This window comes from Pinus tabuliformis, chromosome 6, assembly GCF_031772625.1.
Source record: "Pinus tabuliformis cultivar Carrire ecotype Pingquan chromosome 6, CPIR1, whole genome shotgun sequence".
NCBI lineage: Eukaryota > Viridiplantae > Streptophyta > Pinopsida > Pinales > Pinaceae > Pinus > Pinus tabuliformis.
The window spans coordinates 1,049,198,033-1,049,210,687 of NC_142292.1; the positions used below are offsets into that span (position 1 = coordinate 1,049,198,033).

General features: G+C 39.7%; 1 pseudogene; it reads right to left on the bottom strand.

The window, feature by feature from the left end:
* Positions 1 to 1,643: 1,643 nt before the first annotated feature.
* On the bottom strand, positions 1,644 to 12,265 carry LOC149262576 (elongation factor G, chloroplastic pseudogene; annotated as a pseudogene).
* Positions 12,266 to 12,655: the final 390 nt, after the last annotated feature.

Below are 12,655 nucleotides of genomic sequence, written 5' to 3' on the forward strand. Positions count from 1 at the left end.
ATCTTCTGTGGTGTGAATGTACTGTAGGTCATTTTCATATGATATGACAACCACGTTTTCATTTTCCTTATTACATTCATTAATCATAAGAAGAGAAACTTCATATGATTCTTGAAGCGCACAAATGACATTTCTACCATCTACTAAAGATTCATCCAAAGGAACTTTTTCACCTACTTGAACGAAGATATCCTCTTGCTGTTCATGAACTGACTGAGTTAGCTTGGTAGGAAGGTTGTGTTCCGATGAGATGAGGGAAGTTCGGCCTGTAAATCTGTCTTTTTCATTTGAGGCAGCCTCAATAATGCAATTCTCTTCTATGAGATCCGAAACAACATATTTTTCCTCATCACAATCTGTCTCTCGATCTGGTTTATCATCATTATTTTTTGAGATTGGAACATCATTTTCCTGCGTATCCTCTTTTATTTCAACCACATCTGAAATAGGACTTCCTTTTTCATAATTTTCAGTCATGTGGAAATCTTTAACCTGCTAATTTTGATCCTGCTGCAAAGTTTCCTCTAAGAGATCTGTAGACTGTTGAAACGGATTTTCATACAATGCTTCCATGATTTCTTCGTCCATAAAATTATCATCCTCATAGTATTTTTCAAGGCTCTCAATAAAACCATAAGCATGCTTGCAACAAGCCTAAACTAAATTTAGTGATGGATAAGATTCTTTATACTTCTCAAAGAATATTGAATGAAAATCCTTTAGACAATAGATGGAAGCAAGTAGCAAACTTTCATACCAAGATCGGGCTTCGTCTTCCAGAGTAGCCATAAACATTTTCATCAAACAGTCTTCAGGAAAATTGATCTTTAATCTACACACATGAATGTGAAATTTCACCAGATGAAGAGCAACGTCATTACCTTCCACATTTCTGAACACAGGCAAATTCTTTGACCAATCTACCTTGGGCAATTTATTTGGAAAACCTAGGATGTGATCTCGACTCATGGGAGCATATCTTCTCGCAATCCGATCCATCTTGAAAATGTCAAAGCTACTGATCTTTCTACAGTGGAGTCACCATGAAGCACCAGTTGCTTGATTCTTCAGTGGAAGGAGTCACTAGGTGAACGATTTCAGCTGTCTTCCTATGTCTAATCGTTGTTCACCATCAACAATCAGCTTTGAACTTGCAAAACAATATTCAAGCAAACCATTTTCATCCCTAGTATGGTCGCCACTATGTTAGCACTCAAATCTGCCTCAAGTTGAAGAAGGAAAAACTCGAGGCAACATCAAACCAAGCTCAGCCTCGTAGCTATCCCTACGAGGGCAGGAGAGGGCTCTCTCCAGTCAATCTCGATAAAATGAGTAATCGGGTGCGAGATGACTAAAAATGGGAACTGATTTTAGGCTAGTAAATGGATAGGAAAGGGGTAATTTGATAAATGACTGGGTTTTCTGGGCAGCATGAGATCAAGAATAGCATGAGTAGGGAAATTAAATCCGAGACACAGATTATCTCAGGAGGCAAGACAGGCAATAAATTTAGCATTCAATTTTGACATTGTATGGAATGAAAAGAACGATGAGAGGTTGACAAGGGCAATAGGTGAATCCTTATCGAATAGGAGAAAACACAAAACATGAATACCTTCCCTACAAATCTATTTCAGAAATTCTTATTTCCCCAGAGCTTTATCATAGCGAATTCCATTCCACGGTATCAAATAGCAAGGGTCAGCAAAAATCCAATCTTTTATGTCGAATCTACTTTTGATAGCGTTAAGAGCGTCAATATCTTGAGAATATGTTGGGTAGTCTGATTGAAGTCGCTGGTAATACTCGAAAGCATTGATTATAGGAGGAAGGGTAGACTCACTTCCCTCAATCAAAGTAAAAACAACATTTGATGTAGCACCGGAGTGGATTGGAACCTCTTGAGCAGAATAATTTCGCACCGAAGTAATGGTTTCGGACACCTTTACACCATCTATCTCGACAAAAATGATCTCGATTTCAGACATAGCCACATTCTTGATCTCTGCAATCTTTGAGATGCTTTCTCTGTAGTTTACTTTGAGGAGCACCGACATTAGCCTCGACCTTGAATTCTCTCTTCAAACGGTCAACAATGATTTCAAGATGCAACTCCCCCATACCTTCAATAATAGTTTGATTGCTCCCTTCATCTCTTGAGAAGTGAAAAGAAGGATCTTCCTAAGAAAGCCTGACAAGACCAATAGACATCTTGTCCACATCAGCTTTTGTTTTCGATTCAATTGCGACTTTAATAACAGGTTCAGGAAAGTCCATTCTCTCCAGCACAACTGGCTTATCAGGATCACAAAGAGTCTCTCCTATTATTGTATCTTTCAAACCAACAAGTGCTACTATATCCCCTGTCACAACAATCTTGACATCATCTCGACTAATTGCATGCATTCGTAATAAACGTCCAATTCTTTCTTTCTTCCCTTTGTTGGAATTAAGTACATATGATCCAGATGTGAGGACACCAGAGTAAACTCAGACAAATGTAAGAGATCCTACAAAGGGATCTGTCATAATTTTAAAAGCACGTCTGGCAAATGGTTCATCATCATTAGCACGCCTTTCTAGGGTTACTTCTGGATCATCAACATATGTTCCCTTCATTGGTGGAAAGTCAACAGGGGAAGGCAAATAATCCACAACAGCATCCAATAAAGGCTGCACACCCTTGTTCTTAAATGCTGAGCCGCAAAGAACGGGAACAAAACTGATAGATATGGTGCCCTTTCTGATCAATCTCTTGATTGTTTTCTCTTTGGGTTCCTCTCCCTCGAGATATTTCTCCATCTCATCATCGTCAAGTTCTACTATGGTTTCAATCATTTGATTCCTATATTCTGTGGCTAAATCTAGAAGGTTTGCTGGAATATCCTCATAGCTAAACTTCGCACCCAATTCCTCTCTAGACCACAACACAGCCTTCGTTTTCACCAAATCAATAAGTCCCTGAAAATGTTCCTCCGCCCCAATGGGAATTTGCAGAACAAGAGGTTTTGCCCCTAGGTTTTTTACTATCATGTCCCTTGTCCTGAAAAAGTTTGCTCCAAGTCGATCCATTTTGTTAACAAAACAAATTCTGGGAACACCGTACCTATCTGCTTGTCTCCATACAGTCTCTGACTGTGGCTCAACACCAGCAACACTGTCAAATAGATAGATAGAAAGCGAAATCCAACTCGGAGAAGATTTGGCAGAAAATTCATGTTACAGGCTTATGCGCCGCGTGCTCTGCCCAGTGCGCCGCGCGCTCTGAGTGTGTCACGCTAGTGGTATTTTTTCACTGTGGCCGATCTCCCAGTGCACCGTGCACCCTGAGTGCGCCGTGCCTCCTCGTGTGTGCGCCGCGCCTCCTCGTGTGTGCACCGCGCGCTGACAAAGTCGCCCAGACTGTCCTTCTAAAATGCATTTCTGTCCCTCCATACTTCAAACTCGACTTTCACTTGGATTTTCTGAATACTCTTGATGCAAATGAATGAAAGACTTTAAGAAATATCTTATATAGACATGGTTTAATCTTTGTTTCTTCAAAACCCATTGTTTACATTGCAGAACTTGGCCCTTTGACAACTTTGATACAAACTCTGTTTTACGATTTTTTCATTTTTTTTTTTATATATAATGAGCCTCTTTGTCTGCTTGCAGGGATGTTTAGCATGAAGTTTGGCAAGGTGACTAGAGCCTGCAAAACCATTTCACATGTGCCTTCCATCCCTGAAATTCCCATGCTGATATTGCTATTGTTGAAATGCATTTGAATATCTTCTTTGCAGCCACAGAAGATCTTAAACAACGTTGGACAATTTAAGAGGAGGAACAAAATGTGAACTACCTGCAACTGTACATTTGCACCAACTTTCTTCCATAAAATTCCAAACAAGCTTCTGTAAAATAATATTTGACCAAATTTTTCTCGTTCTATGCCTGGGTGACTCTTCCTTACAATTAAATTCATTGTAGAAATGACTTGCAATTTTATGCTCCTGCTTGGATTATCCAACATTATTTGATGAAGCTTCCTGAAGAGTGTAATCCACATTGCAAAATGAGGGTTGAGGCTGCGCATGCAGGGCTATAGAACTGAAAAATTACATATTTATTACAACAAACAATTTTAACGATTTCTTCTTCAAAACAGGGTATTGAAGAAGAAACATTCTCAGCTTTATTGGTGATGAAAATTGTGAAGTGAAAAATTATTAGGAACCTCCCTGCTGGCATTGTTGGACACGGCTGAAGACCAAATCAACTAACCCTAGACCTAGGAGCTAAATGACTCTTTGTTGACTAAAATGGCATTTGATGACTGCAAATGACGAGAAATGAACCCTGGTGAATTTGACTTTGACAGAGGGCTGACAAGACTGAGTCTAACAATCTCCATCCTGGAGACCAAATCAACTTTCCTCAAGTCAATATTGCATTACATGCATTCCAAAGCAATGAACCCTTCAAGTTAATTACACATACATGTTCAAATACAATGAATTCATCAACATCCCTATGTTCATGCATCTCAAGCTTATGCATGCATTTCATCCTTCAATTTTCGCTTAAGCACACTGTACTTTTGAAGCTGAATTGAACATAATGTTGCAACAATAAAGTGAGTCTCCTACTCAACTTTTCCATTCGCCTTCTTGGTAAAATCTTGCAAATTGCATTCCATTTACAAAGAAATGCAAATAGATGCATCAATATACATGCAATCTTAATTGGATAAGAACTCTAACCATTGCTTACCAATCCATTTCAAAGGTGCTACCTTTGTCTGCACATCAGCGTCAACATGTGAATCATCCTGAAACACATCAATCATGGAAACTTCCTTTCCATTTCTCCCATAATCTCTTTCCACTTTCTTTAGTGTTTGTGGAAGCATTGTTGGATTCAGAGTCCAACATATTTTAGCACGATGCCCTTGCTTATGGCAGTAAGTGCAACACATGTGCATCCTCTTGACAACATGATTCACCTTGTCCAATGGACCTTTGGCTTCTTGCTTCCTTTCCTTCAAAATTTTCCTGTATCTGGCCATTCTCTTCCAACATCTAGAAATATTATGGTTATCCAAACCACAAAAGGAACATGCAATTCTTTTCCCATATCTATGTGGAAATTTACCATGCTGAACATAATCAAAAGGAATATTGTTAGGACCAGATTTATACCTTTCTCTTTCACCTTTATTGCCTTCATGAGGAGGTGAATCAAATGAAGAAGTGGCTCCCTTTGGAACACCATCAATCTCTTCAAGGTTGTTAGAGTATCCACAACTCTCTGGTTCAAGTGTGTGCTTTTGAACACCTGCATCATGCAAATAATGCTTCAAGCTATTGCATTCCTCCTGAATACAATGTTCACACTCTTGAGATAGAATACTTGAAATGAAACTCCTTCTTGGCACTGTTTCAATGGCCTTCATGGCAGCTTTGGAACTCTCCATAAGATTGTCCATAACCAAGACCCAAATACTTAGAACTTTCCTCAACCATTATTGGTTCAACAATACCTTGTGCATGTTTACCCAAGCCTTTTCCTTCATAGCCCATCTTGGACATTAGCTTGGAACCTATGCCTCTGATATGTTTTTCAAAAGAACCAATATAAGCATTCTTCGAATAATTTGAAGACAAATAGGAACTATTTACCTATTCTTCAAGTTGATACTTTACTAAGGCTTCTTTGGCAACAAAGAGTTGTGTCTCCAACTCATGCATCCTTTCCATGTTCATATTTGCAATTTGAAGTTGCCTCTCCATTTCCTGCAATTTGTCAGAAAGAAACTGCTTCTCTTCCTCCACGAAATTCAACTGCTCTCTAAGTATGCTACTCTTCCTTCTATCCTCATACATTTCTGTCACCATATCCATCATGGTGGACAAGTCTTGCTTCATGTCTTCATCAAAGACTCTTGTGAAGAAAGAAGAATTTGAGGATTCACTTGTAGAAGTTGTCATTATGCCAATGAACAAAATAACTTCAAACAAGATTAATAAAGAGCTTATTCAACAACCTTTTGCAACAAACCTCTTGTGCTTCAAGGATTGCCTTGAGGTCCTATGTGACAACAAGAATGCCTTCAGCCCTTCTTCCTTCTTGTCCTTCCTGGAATGAGCTATTAATAGCTTTACCTTCACCTCTGCAAACTCACACAATAGTCAATCTGCAACAAGCATACAATCAATCAGACAATCAATCCTTGACAGCCCAAACACCTTTTAGACAAGAAATATTTTCTCTGTCAATCAAGAATTTTTCTTCATGATACCACTTGCTCTTGTATAACCAGCTTTGATATAACCTTCTTGAAGGTGGGGTTAACCAATAGTAGGCTCTGATACCACTTGATCTGAAAAAGGGGCACTAAAGGCTTCTTGTCTGCTTACAAGAACCTCTCCCACTTCCAAAGCTTAAATATTTCCAAGAACATATGATTAACCAATTGTGGAATTAAAAACTGCTTGAAAGTATCTGTATGCTTGTGTTTGTTTTTAACTATTAATGTGCTTTAAGTTTATTTGCTTGAACTGATATAAAAACATATAACAACAAATAAAGCAACAATGCTCTAGTCAACTCGACTAGGCTCTCTAGGATTATGGAATAAGTCCTTTTACAATATCCATGCTCAACTCCATTGGTTTACACTGAACTGATGGGTTTAGAATGCCATCTTACCCCTCTGGTAGTCCTCACTTTACAAACAGATCTAGGCTTCTCTGGACTTGACTCCTTTAATCGACGCTCTGAGCGATCTTGCTCTAGCTTGCACCAACTCCCTCATAATCCTCTTAACTGTCTTTGAAATGCCTTCTTCTATCTTTAGTACACTCTGAACACCAGCAACAACTTGATCATTTCGACCCTTTGTTGTTCTGCAGCTTCACTACGGCTCCATGGCTCTTAGAAGTCTGTTATGAGCTCTCTGGCTCTGGCTCTGGCTCTGGCTCTTGGCTCTGGCTCTGGCTCTAGCTCTCTAGCTCTGGCTCTGGCTTTTGGCTCTAGCTCTAGCTCTCTGACTCTGGCTCTAGCTCTCTCTAAGCTTCTCTCGGCCTCTGTGTGCCTCTATAGTTCGCTCGACCTCCAAGCGACTCTCGGCAACCTTCAACTACCTTTAGCATTTGTGCTCTCTGTGTATTTGTGTGGTGTCGATTACAGTCCTCCATCATGGAAAACCTGACTATTTAACCACAAGAATCCGTTTACAATGGAAAGGAACCATCAGCATGGGAAACCCGAATGTTTTGCCTTCCTCTGGCCAAAATAGCCAAATAACATAAATTCATAGGAAAACACAGGCAAACACATCAAGGGCCTTTATCTTGGACTTCAAATATTATAGAATCACATCTATAAACCCATCGGGCCCACCATTCTATCACAAATTGCTATCGCATGGCGTAGTGTCCAAAAAAACTTGATACACGGATAATACACAAAAAATCGGAAAATTTGGATTTCAAAACTTATAAAATCACGTTCATAATTCTTATCAGGTCCACCTTTTATTGGCATATCGCAAATCATAATCACAATTTGCATTGGCCCTAGTATTGGGGATTCGTCGATCGTCGATCGCCGATATCACTGATCAGCCCATTGGAACATCAGCATATTGCATATCGCTATCGCAACAACCCTGGGGGTCTTCCGTTTGGTCATGCCGATCACCGATCTGCCAATCAGATCTTGATCATTGATCCATAACCTCTAATCTGACAGCTGATAGTCCATTTAAGGCGCATAACTTACACGGGTATTAACCACCTGAAAATGTGGTTTCCTCTCCCCTCCGTCGTGCCACGCATCAGTCATTGTATGGATTCGGGGAGAGCCCATCCAATACCACTTACTACTCGAAGCCCGCCTGAAATACCGCTTACTACCCTTCCTTTCAAAACTCAAAAGGTTCACTTGTTTTATTTATAAATCCGTCTAGTCCGCTAAAGGCCTTTGCGCCTTTTTTAAGTCCTTCAGCCTTGGTTTATTGCAATGCGATAAAGGAATGCGATGTGATGGACTCTAAGGGATTTTATGTTTAAAAACACATTTTCCCTTAAGTCCCATTTATATAAGAATTTGCCTCCTTTTCAAAGGACAAAGGCAAACTTCTTTTTGCGATAACTTCTTCATTCGAAGTCCATTTTAGCCCATTCAAATTGCAGTAGATTCAGAATGAAAATATCTACGCAATGGGACTATTTCCAAGAGCATCCTTGGACTTTCATTTTCCTCTGTGAGGAACACTTTAGACTTAGAAGTCTATCCAAGATCCAATTTGGATCACACCTTCCCACTAAAGGAACTTTTGGTCTCCAAAAGACTGACATACTGATATGAACAGTAAATGAGAGTTACAACACCCTCTTCTTTTAGTCTCCATACACTTGCCTTACATAGTGCCTCTGAACCAAAGCCTTTGACCACTCCCCTTCCTGGATGTGTTGGTCGTCTTGGGAAGAACTGTTTTCCTCCTTGACTTCATGCAGAATTCCTGCTAAGATGGTCACAGAAGGTAGCTTGAACTTCTCTTCCTTGATCATTGATCCAAGGTGGCTCAAAGAAATGTGAAGTTACATATGATTCACAAAAATTTACATTGTTACCTATTTGACAAGCTGTTAACAACAACTATTAACAACAACAGAAATTCAGACAACAAATGGATGGGCTAAACTCCTGCTTCAACAAAAGAAATAGATTTTCACATCTTGTGAATACCTCCATGTCTTACATCTGCATACAAATGATGGACTAGATAACAAGCCCACAAAACATGCCTTTAAAACAAATGACCCTTCAAGTTAAACATGTAGGAAAATATCTCAAGGATTATTTTCAAAAGATGAAACACTTCATCATTATCTCCATCTTGGAAACCAAATCAACTTTCCTCAAGTCAATATTGCATTACATGCATGCCAAAGCAATCAACCCTTCGAGTTAATTACACATACATGTTCAAATACAAGGAAATCATCAACATCCATGTGTTCATGCATCACAAGCTTATGCATTCATTTCATCCTTCAACTTTCACTTAAGCACACTCTACTTTCAAAGCTGAAATGAACATAATGTTGCAGCAATAAAGTGAGTCTCCTACTCAACTTTTCCATTCACCTTCTTGGTAAAATCATGCAACTTGCATTCCATTAACAAAGAAATGCAAATAGGTGCATCAATAGACAAGCAATCTTAATTGTATAAGAACTCTAACCGTTTATTACCAATCCATTTCAAAGGTCCTACCTTTGTCTGCACATCAGCATCAACATGTGAATCATCCTGAAACACATCAATCATGGAAACTTCCTTTCCATTTCTCCCATCTTCTCTTTCCACTTTCTTTAGCGTTTGTGGAAGCATTGTTGGATTCAGAGTCCAACATATTTTAGCACGATGCTCTTGCTTATGGCAGTAAGTGCAACACATGTGCATCCTCTTGACAACATGATTTGCCTTGTCCAATGGACCTTTGGCTTCTTGCTTCCTTTCCTTCAAAATTTTCTTGTATCTGGCCATTCTCTTCCAACATCTAGAAACATTATGGTTATCCGAACCACAAAAGGAACATGCAATTTTTTTCCCATATCTATGTGGAAATTTACCATGCTGAACATAATCAAAAGGAATATGGTTAGAACTAGATTTATACCTTTCTCTTTCACCTTTATTGCCTTCATGAGGAGGTGAATCAAATGAAGAAGTGGCTCCCTTTGGAACACCATCAATCTCTTCAAGGCTGTTAGAGTTTCCACAATTCTCTAGTTCAAGTGTGTGCTTCTGAACACTTGCATCCTACAAATGATGTTTCAAGATATTGCATTCCTCCTGAATACAATCTACACACTCTTGAGGTCAAAAACCTAAAATGAAACTCCTTCTTGGAACTGTTTCAATGGCCTTCATGGCAGCTTTGGAACTCTCTCCATAAGACTGTCCATAACCAAGACCTAAATACTTAGGCCTTTCCTCAACCATTATTGGTTCAACAATGCCTTTTGCATGTTTACCCAAGCCTTTTCCTTCATAGCCCATCTTGGACATTAGCTTGGAACCTATGCCTCTGGTATGTTTTTCAAAAGAACTAATATAAGAATTCTTAGAAGAATTTGAGCACAAAGAAGAACTATTTACCTCTTCTTCAAGCTGATACTTGACTAAGGCTTCTTTAGCAACAAAGAGTTGTGTCTCCAACTCATGCATCCTTTCAAGGTTCATATTTGCAATATGAAGTTGCCTCTCCATTTCCTGCAATTTGTTAGAAAGCAACTGCTTCTCTTCCTCCACGGAATTCAACTGCTCTCTAAGTATGTTGCTCTTCCTTCCATCCTCATACATTTCTCTTACCATATCCATCATGGTCGACAAGTCTTGCTTTATGTCTTCATCAAAGACTCTTGTGAAGAAAGAATAATTTGACGGCTCACTTGTAGAAGTTGTCATTATGTCGATGAACAAAAGAACTTCAAACACGATTAATAAATATCTTATTTAGCAACCTTTTGCAACAAACATCTTGTGCTTCAAGGATTGCCTTGAGGTCCTTTGGGATAAGAACAATGCCTTCAGCCCTTCTTCCTTCTTGTCCTTCCTAGACTGAGCTATCAATTGCTTTCCCTTTGCCTCTGCAAACTCACACAATAGTCAATCTGCAATAGGCATACAATCAATCAGACAATCAATCCTTGACTGCCCAAAAACCTTTCAGACAAGCAATCTTTGCTCTGTCAATCACGCATTATGCTTCATGATACCACTTGCTCTGGTATAACCAGCTTTGATATAACCTTCTTGAAGGTGAGGTTAACCAATCTTAGGCTTTGATGCCACCTGATCTGAAAATGGGGCACTAAAGGCTTCTTGTCTACTTACAAGAACCTCTCCCACTTCCAAAGCTTAAATATTTCCAAGACCTTATGATTAACCAATTGTGGAATTAGAAACTGCTTGAAAGTAGGTGTATGCTTGTGTTTGTTTTTAACTATTAATGTGCTTTAAGTTTATTTTCTTGAACTGATATAAAAAGATATAACAACAAATAAAGTAGTAATGCAATACAGCAACAAGCAATCACACATAACATCAATATAATATGGAGTTCACCCAAAACTCTTTGGCTACGTCTCCTTGAGCTCTAGTCAACTTGACTAGGCCCTTCGGGATTGTGGCATAAGTTCTTTTACAAGCTCCATGCTCAACTCCATTGGTTTACACTGAACCTATGGATTTAGAATGCTATCTTACCCCTCTTGTTGTCCTCACTTTGCAGACATATCTAGGCTTCTCTGGACTTGGCTCCTTCAATTAGCGCTCTGAGTGATATTTCTCTAGCTTGCACCAACTCCCTCAGAATCCTCTTAACTGTCTCTAGAATTCCTTCTTCATCCTTCAAAACACTCTGGACACTAGAAACAACTTGATCATTCAATCCTTTGCTATTCTGCAGCTTCACTACGACTCCATGGCTCTTAGAAGTCTGTTGTGAGCTCTCTAGCTCTGGCTCTGGCTCTGACTTTGGCTCTTGGCTCTAGATCTAGCTCTTAGCTTTGGCTTTGTCTCTCTGGCTCTGGCTCTGGCTCTTGGATCTAGCTTTGGCTCTCTAGCTCTTGGCTCTGGCTCTGGCTCTTGGCTCTAGCTCTAGCTCTTTGGCTCTCTCTTCGCTTCTCTCGACCCCTGCGTGCCTCTGTAGTTCGCTCGACCCCCAAGCGACTCTTGGCAACCTTTAGCTACCTTAATCATTTGTGCTCTCTGCGTATTTTTGTGGCATTGGTTAAAGTTGTCCATCATGGAAGACCCAACTGTTTTGCCACAAGAATCCATTTACAATGGAAAGGAACTATTGGTGTGGGTAACGCGATCATTTTCTCTTCCTCTAGCTGAAATAGCCAAATAACGGAAATACACAGGAAAACGCATGCAAACACATCATGGGCCTTCAGCCCAGATAGAAAATTTTATATAATCACATCTATAAACCCATCGGGTTTGCCATTCTATCGCAAATTGCTATCGCATGGCATAATGGCCAAAAAAACCCAATACACAGATAATACACAGAAAATCCGAAAATCCAGATTTCAAAACTTATGAAATTGCGTCCATAATTCTTATCGAGTCCACCTTTTACTAGCATATTGCAAGTCACAATCGCAATGTGCATTTGCCCTGGTATCGGGGGTTCACCGATCACCGATTTCCGATATCGCCGATCGGCCCATCGAAACATCGGCATATCACATATCATTGTCGCAATGGCCTTGGGGGTCTACCCTTTCGTCATGTCAATCACCAATCCACTGATCATATCCTGACCATTGATCTATGACCTCCAATCTGATGGTTGACTGTTGGGCAGCGGATACCCTACGTAATGGTTTTGGGGCTTAAAGCCCACAATTTTGGGTAATGGTTTTGTAACGGCTCCGCGAAGTGCACAGAGCACGAAGTGTAATGAGTCAAGTCAAAGGGCTATCTGCCCAAAAATAATGTAAGATAATGAAAAGTGAGTCGGTCTACCCATGGTCTGTGGACCATGGGAAGGTATAAATAAAGCGAGGTTCTAAGGATGGAAGTAAGTTCTTGGTTAATCTGGATGGTAAGTGTTATGGGTTGTTGAATGTGATATTCGCTCTGA